Genomic DNA, 14,716 nt, shown 5'->3' on the forward strand with positions numbered 1-14,716 from the left:
ATTGGCTCGTCGCCAGGTAAAACATTATCGCGTCACACTGCTTATGACGTAATAGACGCTAACCTGGGTCACCCGGCTCGCTTCAGCTTTCATCACTGTGTTATATCTGAAAATACTCTTTCAAATACAGTCTGGGCAGGCCGTTAACTAAACAGACGCTTTTTCGTCAGGTAGGAACAATTCTCTCTTGTCATTCGGTGGAATTCTTTCTTGCCTTGTCTTGACATTTGGAATAGCACAAAATCTCTTTGTAATGGACTTAAATGTATCAGTTATCTCCCTTTCCCGATAGCGTCACAGAAACAGCTATAGTCGGCTATATTTAGTTACTATCGTTTGAATAGCTGTCATCGTTTTGTGCTAGCGAAGAATTGATTGTAACAAGGATTTGTGTGGAATTGTTGTAGTCTATTGGACGTTGGTGTTTTTTTTTTTTTTTTTTTTTTTAATTTTTATTACGCCGCTCTAGACTTCTAAGGAACGACTGCATTGTCGATGGACGATTGTCATTATATGTAACAAATGGCGGCTCAAATAAAGTGGCGTTGTGTGGAGTATACATCCTTGAGAGTGACGATTAGATGACAGTCACATTGTTTTTATGGTGTTTGTTTCCAGTATTAATACAAACAGTTTACGACTCGATATATTGTTTGTCACATTTCGACCATACGATTTAATATTTGTGCAAGACCGGTGTTGATAATTGGTGGTCGAGAGAGACTCCACACTGTTCTTGTTCATTGTCGGGTTAATCTGCCCCGACGACACTGCGCGTTTCCAGACATATAGCACAGAAATTAGCAACGCCTCTAATTGCTGAAAAAAGTCACATTGGTCATGCATGCACATTTACTAATGTTAAATATAAATGGTTCTTTTAAAATTTAACGCTAATTTTCTTTAACCAATGTCTTCAGTCCTGTTTATTTAATGCTTTGCACCTTAGATTTCATCAAGAAACTTTCAGTCTAAAGTTATCGGTCTCTGTACAATGGGGCCATGTACTAAACTTGGGTCAGGAAAAGAGCATGTAGAGTGGAATCGTGACAATATAGCGTAGCATGAATTGTTCATCAACATGCATAGCTTTCATTGTGACATCACAACGCGCGACATTAAATCCGGACTGCACTGGCTCACAGGTGGTCGACGCGAACTTTATGTTGAGAAGGAAAAAAAAAAAAAATAATCTGATGGAAAAAAATCGTAGAGAGTGACAAAAATACCTTAGATTACCCCCATGACCCGTTCTGACATAGGACCCTCTCTATCATAACTGGCTCACACCTTTAGGTTCGTTTCGTCCCAAAATGTCTCTATACTAAACATTGATTTTGCCGTATGCACTTCTCGGGGCGTTTAAATGATGGCCTTCCTAAGGAATGTGGATGTATAAGAATCCAAATGAAGTGAATACTTGCCACTCAAAGGTATGTAAAATCAAATCCTAAAAAAAAAAAAAATGACACTCATCACTGAACTAGGTGGTGTTGAAAGCCTACGTGACCTGTGTGACGTTTACTACTGTATAGTCCCTAATACTTTCTAGCCATTTCAGGGTAAGTGCCTGTTTATGCCATATCGGTGGCAGAGTCAGAATGTAAATTGTAGTGCAGTTACATTATTATTAAACTTTGCATTCAAAACTTTATTTACGTTTTATGCTGTTTTAATTTGTATGATAGGGCTGAATGTGACATATTTCAGTAAGTAAAAGCTAATATCAGATTGTAAATATTAAATGTTGATAAAACTTAATTATATATTTCATAGTGAGATTCATTGGAGGAAATGATATTGCCACTTGCAGCCACAGTGGCAACATCACTGTTGAAACTACATTTTTCTCACTTTGGAGATATATTTGCCTTTATAAATGCCGTTCAAATCTGCATTTCCATATTTAGCCCTATTTCATTTTTTCTCCTTTCTCTCTTTCCTGCCACATCATGACGTACAGTTCTTAAAATTTGTAAACTGTAGACCCTCTATTGTACACTTCTGCAATAAACGAGGTACCATCCAGAAATGCATAAAAACGAACTGCAAACATGTAAGAATGAACTGAACGTATTATTTTTGTGTCTGAATATGTTACTTATTCTTTAAAAATGTTCTTCCCACATTTTCACTACAGCTTTTTCACTAGAGTTTTAGTATTTACCAAATCATGAAGACAAGCAGCATTGTCTGCAGCAGTGATAGGACTTTGGTGCAGTTATTACTACAAAGCAGTGCAGTTTCAGATTTGTTTTTAAGTTGTTAATGGCTGATAACTTGACACTTTATCAGGGTACAAAAGCAAATGAAATTTTGGACAAGTTGGATGTCCATGAAGATCACTGTAAACCAGTAACCTAACAAGCTGAGTCAGCAGTCAGTTATTGGGACAGAGAAAAGGGTGATGGTGGCCTAATTCATTTCTTCTGTCATTGTTCTTTTCCTAATGTTTTTTTCGTCCTTTTTTTTAAAAGATGATTGTAAGATAATGTTTTGACTAAATGGGATCAGATGTAAACCTGTGATTTAAAAAAAGAAAATAAAGAAACACCCTTTACTTAAAACCAGGACTAAGAAAATGTTTTTGTGAATAGTGCCTGTTAAATTGTATGCATGATTTTAAGATCCTTAAATGACTCAAGTGAATAAGAAGATTAGATAATTTGAGCATTTGCAACAAAAATGTATTCATGTCTTAAATAAAACCAAATCGAATTCCTTGAATGAATGATTAAGATATTCATGAATAAAATATTATAACATCCGAGATATCCAAATAGGTTTTTGTTAAGTTTGACCATGTTGAGAAGGGGCTCACAACCAAAAAGGCTTCCAATAGATTGATAGTATCTGCATGCTCGGGTAGTAATTTCCAAATAATTGTGGCACACATATAAGCTCTTGCAAGTTCTGACTATGCCTTATGGGTGATGTACAGTGTGAATTTCATCTTGATCTGTATGCAGGAATAAGTCTTTGGGGACCTTGCAGTAATTTTGTTTCTTGAACCCGACATAAATCTCCATGTTTCTTGATCAAAGTTGAAAAGAGAAATGAAGTTAGAGGGCATTGGGCCATTTTCAAAACAAATATAAATGAGCAAAAAAAGTAGCTTCAAGGTCATATTTAATTCATATATTAAATGGCAACACAAGGGAGGTTGGTTGAGGTGGGCATTTGAAATTTTTGGGGAAAATCTTTGCAACATTTGGTTAATTTCATCTGTCATGGCCTTAATGTCTTCATGGGTCAAGATTACATGGGCACAGTGAAAACACTTGGGTGAGAATTCGACGTTGTCATTAAAACCATTGTGTGAGGAAGCATGTGGCATAGCAAAGTTTCCATCGAGAACTATGACCACTCTGAACCCAGATTCGAATGAAAGTGGTGTTGCCACCATACACTGCAATGTTGATATGATTCCTGGACACGTTAGAGAGAAGCTACTTAGCATCGTTTCCTGATTTGTATGTAGATGGGATGATTGCTTAGTAATCTTTGAAATCACCAATGCACATATGTAGCTTAAACTATTTGACTTTGACTTGTTAACAACTATACAGGACAGCCTCAGTGGCAGTAGTAGCTGTGATACAACAGAGGTTTTTTTTCTATCAGTTACTGCACGTGATTTCGGTCTAGGTGTCGCGTGAAGGAATTCTGATATATAGCTGTGTTTCAGTTGAAAGAAGCTGTTTTACAGTTAGTGAGGCTTACCCAGGGGAACTTCTAATAATCCAAGTATGTTGGCTTTCCATGCATCTCGCAGCAACCTCATTCTGTGGTCTCAAGCAAACTGCTTGAGCTGATGAGCTGACAGGCATACTCTTGTATTACTAAACTGATACAATGTTTAGTATCATTTTTCCTTTACCAGGATCAGAAACTGCATCTGCTTCAATCTTGGATATTACAGTAAAACCTGTATTGAGAGACCACTGCTATGAGAGACCACCTGTCTTTAGAGACCAGGTTTTCCATGTACAGATTTATTGACTATATAGTGTTATGACCTGTTATGAAAGACCACCCATCGTGAGAGACCATTATGTTTTGGCAGAAGGGGTGGTCTTTCAATACAGGTTCCACTGTATTACACTGACTTCTCTCTTTTTTGATTTCTTCAACATCATCAACAGTATTTTCCACATGCATGTTTTTCCCATAGTTATGTGCTTGTTACTCACTTACAGCTCCACATGGTCTGCATAGCTAATTACAGGACTTCACTCCAATGCTGCATTTCAATCATGGATGAGTACATGAACCAACACAAATGAGTGTGATTTACAGTATTTGTAATGGCATGTTCTACAACAACGTTATGTCAGCCAAGATAAACACCTTTACACTGGATATGCCCATTTGCCTTTGATGATCGCTGCCCTCATTATCATCATCTTTGGAGTCATCATTATCTGTGCCATCTTCGCTGGGTATGCCAAGTATTTCACTATCTGTGCTATCTTCAATGGGTATATTGGGACAATGTCAATGATTTAAAATTTTCTTGCATAACATCATACAATGAATTTTCATGTTTCTGGTTACATTCCTCGCTCAGTTTCCTAATGCAGTTAACTTTTCAATGGACTCAGGATATGTATTTGAAAGATCACACACCACATTTTCAACCCCCTTTGATAAATTTATACTTTAAGCTAAACAGTGAATTTGATATTTTCTGTTACTGCAGAAATACACCACTGTACATGCAGTTTAATTCCTGCATCAGCCACAGACTTGGATTCTTTCACAATATTATATGCATCAAACACTGACATTGTATATTTACTTACTGTAAATATCTAATAAAAAAAAGTCTCGCACAAAAGGAACCAGCCTCCGCTCAGATTGGTATTTCATTGAGAAAGACATATTACTAGCATGTGCTGTTCTGAAAATAAATGGTACAGACAAAAATACAGTGACGTCAATTCTCATGGTGCAGGCAGACTGAGTATCATGCTGATTACTGTGGACTGAAGACCACTAATGTGTACCTGCAGATCAGGGTCTATATTGTTTGTTCTACCGATTACTCCTAACAAATTGCCCAGATCTGCTGGTGCATTATACTCTCTCTCTCTCTCTCTCTCATAACAATGAACTAAAACTAATGTACTACACTTCTGGAGAATCATTTCTGATCAACTTAACAGTGAAACATCTTGTATTCTAACAAGTGAACTTTGAAGAATCTACTGAGAAACAATCAGACAAACAAATATATACTAATAAATACTTTATTTCTATTTTTAAAACAACTTTTGTTTTAGAGGAATACATTTATTTCAATTATGTTCCATATGCAAAGCAATGTTGCTACAAATTCATAGGATGGCATTTACTTCTCTTTTATATATATATATATATATATATATATATATATATATATATATATATATATATATATATATATATATTAGTAATATGGTTCCAGCCATACTTTCAACTCGATATGTACATGTTATAGTTCCTGGAAAATTTGAAACACAAATGTTAAAATAACAGAATCTGATAAAGATACCATTACATATTACACAAATCTATTGAGCTTCTTATTCTGACATGAAAAATAATGTTTCTGAGCATTTTCAGTTTTCAGAAAAGACTAAACCTAGATAAATTATTTGCAAAAACAAAAAGAACATCATTCACATGAGAGAAAGGTTAATTAGAGTTAAAAGTGGAATAATAAAAGTTAATAAATGCCCTGCCATATTCTGTTGATCCCCTGGCAGGGCAGAAAGGAAAAAATGTGAGCGTGGTGTACAAGTGACAAAGTGAGGCTGCAAGAGAGAGACAATGTAAAAGAAAGCAAAGATAATATACCATATGTACTTGCTTATAAGATGACTCAACTACAAACTGCACAGACCCAGATCTGCTGTTGCATAAAGCATCATCATATCTGGGTCTGTGCAGTTTATTAGGAATAATCAGTAGAACAAAAAGCACAGACCCTCATATGATAGTGCATTATGATGTGGCAGATAAGGATCTCTGTTGTTTGCAGTTTGACTTGACTTAGAGTACATACAGTACTTGGTCTGAATAGAAAATGCTCACCGAAAACACTCAAGTCCAAGTTTGTCTCATGCTAGGGCATACTGGTAAATAAGGTTTATGGCAAACATTACATCTTTTAAAATTTTAATTTGGAACCAGTGTAACTACAATAAAAGGTTACTGGGTGCTTTAAGCATGATTATCAAAGATTATTATTGGTAAACAAAGTACGTGCATAAGAAAAAAATTATCTTCAAATTTATGTAAATTATGAGCTATCACTTTAAGCTTCTATACATACCAGTGACTGATTTTATAATAGTATATTTTGTTAAAAGGGGTTGAAATAATTCATGAAATGAATGATTGTAAACTACCAACTATGCACCTAGATATTGATCCTGACAGTCTTAACAATGCTAAATAACATTTGCATTTATCTAAAAAAATATTAAGGAAAGAAAGAAACAGCATCTTTACATTAAATATTGTATTTCTAATTACAGCTTTTATTAACATTTTGATCTTTCATTCTAATCCATATTGAGTGTTCATGAAGATGTAACTATTCTGGCTTTTTTGTGCTTTGTTTCTTAAGCAGCCCTGCAACAGTCTGTTGTTACGGTAGCTTTTCATCATTATTTCAACTGATATTTTGGGTTTTGCTAATATCACTAAGGGGCCTAAAGTAGTAATGACCCCATAAACTCCATAATAATACAATTCTGCAAATAATTATGATCCAAATATCTTTGGTACATTGATTTCCATGTGTCTGACTATATTTCTTCAATACAGCAATAATGTGAGTGATGTGCAAACATTTCAAGACTTTGCATGTTACAAAAATACATATGCTATGCATTTTTCAGAAATTTTAAAAAATAAGTCATTAAATATCATCCTATAACAGTAAGATTTAATTTGTCCCCAAAAGGCAAAACACAGCATTATCCCCAAAGCTTTTCTTAGTTGTCACTACCCCTCCTTCATTACACAATATATAAAGAGTCCAGTTATCAATACCTGCTATCTATATATCTGTTCTTATATATATATATATATATATATATATATATATATATATATATATATATATATACACACACACACACACACACATATACATACACACACTACACCAACACTCATTATTCCAAAGTTTGAATGCTCTCAAACCATGTACAGTATGAAGAATTGTCCAACATATGCACCCACACCTCAATAGACAAGATAACACAATTCCAACATTTTGAAGAAAAACATGGGGATAAGTCAGCCAATTAAATCAAAGATAATGTATATCACATCATTTTGGTGAGCTTACAATTTTCATGAAATTTTGGAAGGATATAATGATTTACATGATATGCTACGGCGCAACATACTTTGCATGTGATTAATCATTGGTTTGCCATACATTTAGTTGCATATACACTGGAGAAAAAAAATGAATTCGTGAAAATTTAATGCTGCTGAAATATCATAAACATAAGAATATACATGTACATATAAATAATTTTGTATAACATACCAAAAAAATATATGTACTGTGTATATTGGCATATAAGTTGGACCAAACTAAATAAACCCTGATTGCCTACTGCATAATGTGCTGGCAGATCTGAGTCTATCCAATTTATTCAGAGTAAATAGTAGAACAAACAACATAGACCCTGATCAGCTGGCATATTATGTGATGGTAGATCAGGGTCTGTTTTCGGCAGTTGGACCTGACTTAAACACGTTTACATATAGTATATAATAACAACATACCCACCATGTAAATCTGATCTGAATGTACAATGTAGATATAATAGGGATATACTCATATAACAAATAAATGCAAGATATTAAACAAGTTACAAATAAAAAAGTAAAAGCTAAAGTTAAACTGATCTTGCTCTGTCCTAAGGAATGTATAGAGAGAAAAAAAAATATCTTTGAAAAGTTAAGTTAATGTGAATGCAGCAGTTGTCTGTTGATCAAGTAATAATTCATCTATGTGATTCAACTAAACCCTACCGTGCATTAGTTCTGAATCATATATCTATAATTCAGTGTATTTCTAAAAACATTTCCAAGTATTTGTTGGTGTTCTTTTAACACCAGAAACTGACATATAAAAAAAGCATTAAAAAAGAGCTAAAATACTGGGCAGCCTTCCAATTCTGACAATATTTTGGTTCCATTTCTCTGTTGGTACAAAAAAAAAAGAAGATACCACTGTTTCTTGACCGTTCAAGGATTGGGAACAACAAAATTGCCAGGTGTGTTATAAAAACTGAGCTCAGTGCAAAGGTAGGCACCAATGACTGAACCAAACATAGCCAGCCATCAAGCTCAAGCTGAGCATGGAGCCAACAGCTCTGACTTTGCAAACTGGTTTTGCATTGTAAAAGGCTTTCAGTCCATGAGCAGAGAGAAAGGTTTCTATATTCCTTGGCCCACAATATCATTGATGACAGCAGGGACTTCAGTGTAAAAGATTGGCAGATCAGATCTTGTGAAAATCTGAGTTAAGTTTTTATTGCAGTGATTGTTGGAACAGGAAAGGCCGTCAGACGCTTGGGTATCTAAACTTATAATGAATGCAACTATTTAAATTATGTGACTCCACTGGCAACAGTACCTGAGAAAATTCCCGAAACACAAATAGAGACCTATATTACGGAATGGTATATTGATGCCCGACATAACGGTTAACCAAGATCAACTGTCTGAAATAACAAAGTATCAAAATTTTCACTGAAAGGTGTGATATGCTGTATGAAACATCTAAATGCCAACTTATGTGACTATGAGCAAGTGCCTAAGAGAACGACCTAAACACAATCCCTAATCCGAGTGCTGATACCAGATATACACATGGACAGACTTAAATTTAGAACTGCTCTGCAATCCAGCCTAAAGAGTGGCTTTGTAACTCAGCTCCTTAAAGGATGGCAAATATATATTAGGCAGAAACAATGCAAACCATCAAGACATATAATGTTTTCATATACTTGCTGCACACCTGTGATGCTGTGTTTTGAAGCACTAGTCTTTGAGGTTTAATAAAATACTGAGATGATGTGGTAGTTTCATCTGAGTGTACAGTAACAACCAATATATGATAAGTATTTGATTCCAAATTCACAGATTACCTGAGATTCTAGCACAGTTCAAGTAAAAGCAAGTTATGAAAATATTTGCAAATAACAGTCATTAAGTTGTGCCTGAAATTTACATACTATAATAGTCTCTCAATATAATGCAAGCCACTATAACTTTTTTTATATGGTGGCTATAGTCATGGATCAGATTACCCAGTACATTATGTACCGGTAACGGTACTACTAGGCATAATATAGGCTATGGATCTGATTACCTGGTACATTAGGGGTCGTCCATTAATTATGTCAACAAAATGGGGGGGAGGGGGTTTGAAGAAGTTTGACAATTGTTGACATGGGGGAGGGGGAGTTCAAGATAAATTGATGTTAACAATGTTATTTTTACAAAAAATCAGCCACTATGCCAACTATAACAATTGAGGAACATTTGGCTTCCCTATGGGAAGATGATAGAAGCTAGAATATAAACTCGATTTTTTCATGAATTCAAAGTGTTATAGTCAATTTGAAATCTGTTAAACAAGTTAAAAAAATGTATTAAAATTTATTTGTAGACCTTTTAATTTCCATACTTCTAATTTTAGCATATTTTTAGCATAAAAGCCAGCCGTATAAAATAGTCAGTTTGTAGGGGGGGTAAAATGTTATTGGGGGGTCAATGAAAGTTTGACAGTTGTTGACAAGGGGGGGGGGAGGGGGATAAAAAATTGCCTAAAAATTGTTGACATAATTAATGGATGTCCCCTTATGTACCAGAACTGGTACTGCTAGGTATAATTTAGGCCATGGATCTGATTACCTGGTACATTATGTACCAGAACTGGTACTGCTAGGTATGATATAGGCCATGGATCTGATTACCTGGTACATTATGTATCAGTTCACTACTAAGTATAACATATGCCATTGATCTGATTATCTGGTACATTACATTACGTAACAAAACTGGTACTACTAGGCATAATATAGGCTATGGATCTGATTACCTGGTACATTATGTATTAGTTCTCTACTAAGTATAATATAGGCCATGGATCTGATTACCTGGTACAACATGTATGAGTTCTCTACTTAGTATAATTTATGTCGTGGATCAAATTACCTGGTGCATTATATATCAGTTCTCTAATAAGTACAATATAAGCCATGTATCTGATTACCTGGTACATTATGTATCATTTCTCTAGTTAGTATAATATAAGCCATGGATCTAATTACCTGGTACATTATGTATCAGTACTCTATTAGGTTTAATATTACTGGACATGGATCTGATTACCTGTACATCATATATCAGTAATATATTAGGTTTAATATACTGGACATGGATCTGATTACCTGGTACATTATGTATCAGTACTCTATTAGGTTTAATATACTGGACATGGATCTGATTACCTGTACATCATGTATCAGTACTCTATTAGATATAATACAAGTCCTGAAAAAGGTAACCTCACATTTAAAATGATAAACTCCAGTTCAAGTAAAAACTTGTTATGAAAATATTTGCAAACAACAGTCATTAAGTTGTGCCTCAAATTTACATACTATAATAGTCTCTCACTATAATGCAAGCCACTTTAAAACTTTATTTATATGGTGGCTATCATCATGGATCAGATTACCCAGTACATTATGTACCGGTAATGGTACTACTAGGCATAATATAGGCTATGGATCTGATTACCTGGTACATTATGTATCAGTTCTCTACTTAGTATAATATAGGCCATGGATCTGATTACCTGGTACATCATGTATCAGTTCTCTATTAGGTTTAATATATTGGACATTGATCTGATTACCTGGTACATAATGTATCAGTACTCTATTAGGTTTAATATACTATACATGTATCTGATTACCTGGTACATCATGTAACAGTACTCTATTAGATATAATACAAGTCCTGTAAAAGGTAACCTCACATATGATAAACTCTCATGGCTACTATGAACAATATTAAACAGTAGTAAAGGGTCACTGTACTCTGTACCTCCATATCACGTGACCACACATAACAGTACACTTTTATAATTTCCTTTAATGGTGTTACAGTGAGGGACAAAGGTACAAATCAATCAATTTTTTATTGCAATCATTCAAAATTGTGAGCAAAAACTTTCTGAAAAATAGTTTAATTTTTGTGAGAAATTGAGCTTTTGAACAAATAAGACAGCGACAGTGCCCATGATTCTCGTGACAACATATCAGAGGTATGATTTGGATGAAGGTGTTGATGAGCCTGACTAAAATGGCATTAATCTTTAATTATTACACATTAAGAAAAAAAAATAAAAAAAATTTGTAACTGATACAACAGTAATTCACAACCATCAAAAGAAAAAATAAAACCCATCTGTGTGACTATTATCAACAAAAAGATATTACTCAATGACACCAATGAATAATAACAAAATCTATGACTATCATTATGACTGTAAAATACATGTACACACAAATCAACCAAATAGTGTGTGTACACTATGTGTCTGGTTCCCTGTTTCACAGGTCTTGCTCATAAATTTAAAAGTGAAATTAGTTCAGGTAACAAAGGTGGCAAATGAAAAACCCATAAGCACTTGTCTTAATATTCAAATTCTCTTTTCCTATGCAGTTTGTTAGGGAGTAATCAGTAATGTAGTATGGTTGGCACTGAAGGGTCTATGTTGTTTCTGCAGCTGGACTTGACTTTAAATATTAACTACTTAAAAGACTTTAGTTTAAATTTGTTTAAGAAATTTCAAAAACCTTCTGAACACTGATTACGATACTTAAAATACTACTATAAATATTTTCTTCAAATTCTGTGATATTATAGATCACTATAAAAATTAGTAAACCATGTCAGTTAGTTTGTTATAAAGGCTTAAATTTTAAATTCATTGTCTGGCATTGTTGAAAAATTAAATTCAGTCACGATTCTCAATCGCTATAATATTAAAACAATGTTTAACTTAAAATTCCTGACATAGTTCTCTAGAAAATACACCTGTATAATACTGCAAATTAACCATCTTTTCATAGGGTATCAATTTTTGTGGACTTCATAGGTTACTGCAAACAACATTTAAAATCCAAATTGACTGATTCTTCTAAGGAAACAACAAAACATTTTCCCCAGTCCACACATTCAGGTATTAACAATTTTGTTCCCTGAAAAAATCAACTAAAACTGGCAACGTCTCATGGAAGTCATCCAAGAAGTTTCGAAGGAGTAGCAATAACAAACTTGTGCTAATGGATGGAAAGATGATGGACAATAGACAACAGGCAATCCCATAAGCCCTTCTGGCCTATGACAGGTACAGCTGACAACTTAAAAAATCCAAAATGCCTTGAGCCTTCAATCAACCACCTTTCTTACCTTAAAAATGTAATAACTTGAAAATTCCAATATCTGCTCTCTGATTCCAGTAATTCCTCCATGAAATGTATTTACAATGATGATTAGAATGTGGAAAGTCTGATTTCTAAATATAGCTACAACAACCACATACACACAGGAATGTAGATACCTTGCCAAAGACTTGTTGATAAAAATATCTTGACATTGCATTCCTTTTCTTGAAAGCCCATTCTGTACATAATTTAAATAACATGGTAAAAAATAAAACTAGCTGTTTAAGAGAGATTTAATCAAAGTGGTTACTAGCACAAATCAAATTTGTAAAGGAGCAAAAACATGTGAAAGATGAAAGCAATGCTAAACAATTCTAAAATAAAATAATATTGAAATAAGTTTTAAGTCATTTCATGCAAATACCTAAATACTGACTAAAAGCATACAAAATGGATGAATAAAATAGTATGCCCTGAACTGTAATTGTACATAATAATATTTATAATAAATGAAAGATGAAATGATTTATAGAAATAAACCTCACTCTAAATTTTCTCAAACAAAAGACAGATAAAAGACCAATACAGGTAAAATAAGAGACAAAAGTGATGTGAAAACATGTCTTGTATAATAAACATTCCTAATGAAAAGATTATAAGATATATAAAAAAACAGTGTTTTTGGTCATTAAAGAGGTTTGTAAAGACTGAGGTCAATGAATTTAGAGGGAATGGCTATTTACTCTGATAAAACATAATAATGGAATAATTGTGTTGCTGTAACAATGGCGGCATAAATAGTAAATTATAGGGTTAAATTCATCAGACTTAATTCCCTTGGGAAAAGGCATCACCATCTTTTGAGCTAAGCAAATGTGTACCTTGCATAAACTTTTAATTACACATCTTCAGTCAACATACTGTTTTTTTTCCAAGGCACAGGAATGTATGCATATATTCTTAAAAAATGGAATAAATTTAAGCCTTGAATTTCAGAACACCAATAATCGACAGTCACTTCAATGATGACAGTTCCACTGTATATAAAAACATGTAAACAATAGTGTGGGAAAAGAATCCTCATATCTGCTCATCCCTTGGGACATGCACAGAGCAAAAGCCACTCAACCAATCAATGACTTGGCTTGTCCCATGATACAATATGATTATGTATATGTATAAAAATGTTTAATGAATTTCCAATATATTGTAAAATGATATTTATACTATTCCCTTATTACAACGCTGTCTGTAGGAGCCACAGAATATACTACCTTAAAGCAATACAACCTTAATATGAAGTACATGAAACACATTCACCACTTAATAGGATCCATGTCCATACTGATTTTAATAACTTGAACTGTGTTATAGGGAAGGCACATTACATACCACACTCATTGTTTAATAGTCCTCTATGTAGGCACCAGTAAAACATGAATGACTGCAAATTACCAACCAACAGGTCTTAATGACCTAGTCCTTTGGTCAAGGTATGCATTCTTGAATGACACTGTATTCTTAATTTTTTACAAGACTTACAAAGATGTCAACTTCGAACTATTTGACACCTGAATCTATGCTTCTTTATTATCACAAGTCAAGCCATCCACAAAATTTGGTCAAGGAACTTGAGAACAAAAGTTATTCTGAAAACCCCAAATTGTTTGGGCTACAATTACCTTGCTTTAACCTTCTGACCCCCAAATCGAAAGACCTCTTCCAAATCTTATGTACATACCCTCCTCCATAAGCTTTGGTCAATATATATGGTCTACAACTAGTTGCAATGCAAAAAGAAACAATAAAACATTATGATAATAAAAAAATCTTCATTCAGTGACCTTGACCTTTAACCTTCTGATCCAAAATCAATAGGTTTTCTTCTTACCCAATATGTATAAATCATCTATAAAACTTTACTGAAGGTACATGGTCATTAACATATTTTTTGGGTGCAGAAACCCTTTTCTTACCTAAATCACAAAACATTCACCTTCTGACCCCCAATTTGATAGGCTTCCTCCTCATCCCACATACAAGCCATGTTGACTGTCAACATAATAGGGGAATTTTGAGATTTATTCTTTAAATGTTAAAGGCAAAAAATGGAAATATTAAAATAAAGGAAAAGCAAAACCAGTTACCTGCATTAAAAACTGTAAATTGCTATTTATTTCTTTTCTCTAAAAAGTATTTGGTATCTGTAACACAAAACTAATACAGATTCATATTAA

This window comes from Sinohyriopsis cumingii, chromosome 12 (genome assembly GCF_028554795.1).
Source record: "Sinohyriopsis cumingii isolate HCF-2022 chromosome 12, ASM2855479v2, whole genome shotgun sequence".
Taxonomy (NCBI): domain Eukaryota; kingdom Metazoa; phylum Mollusca; class Bivalvia; order Unionida; family Unionidae; genus Sinohyriopsis; species Sinohyriopsis cumingii.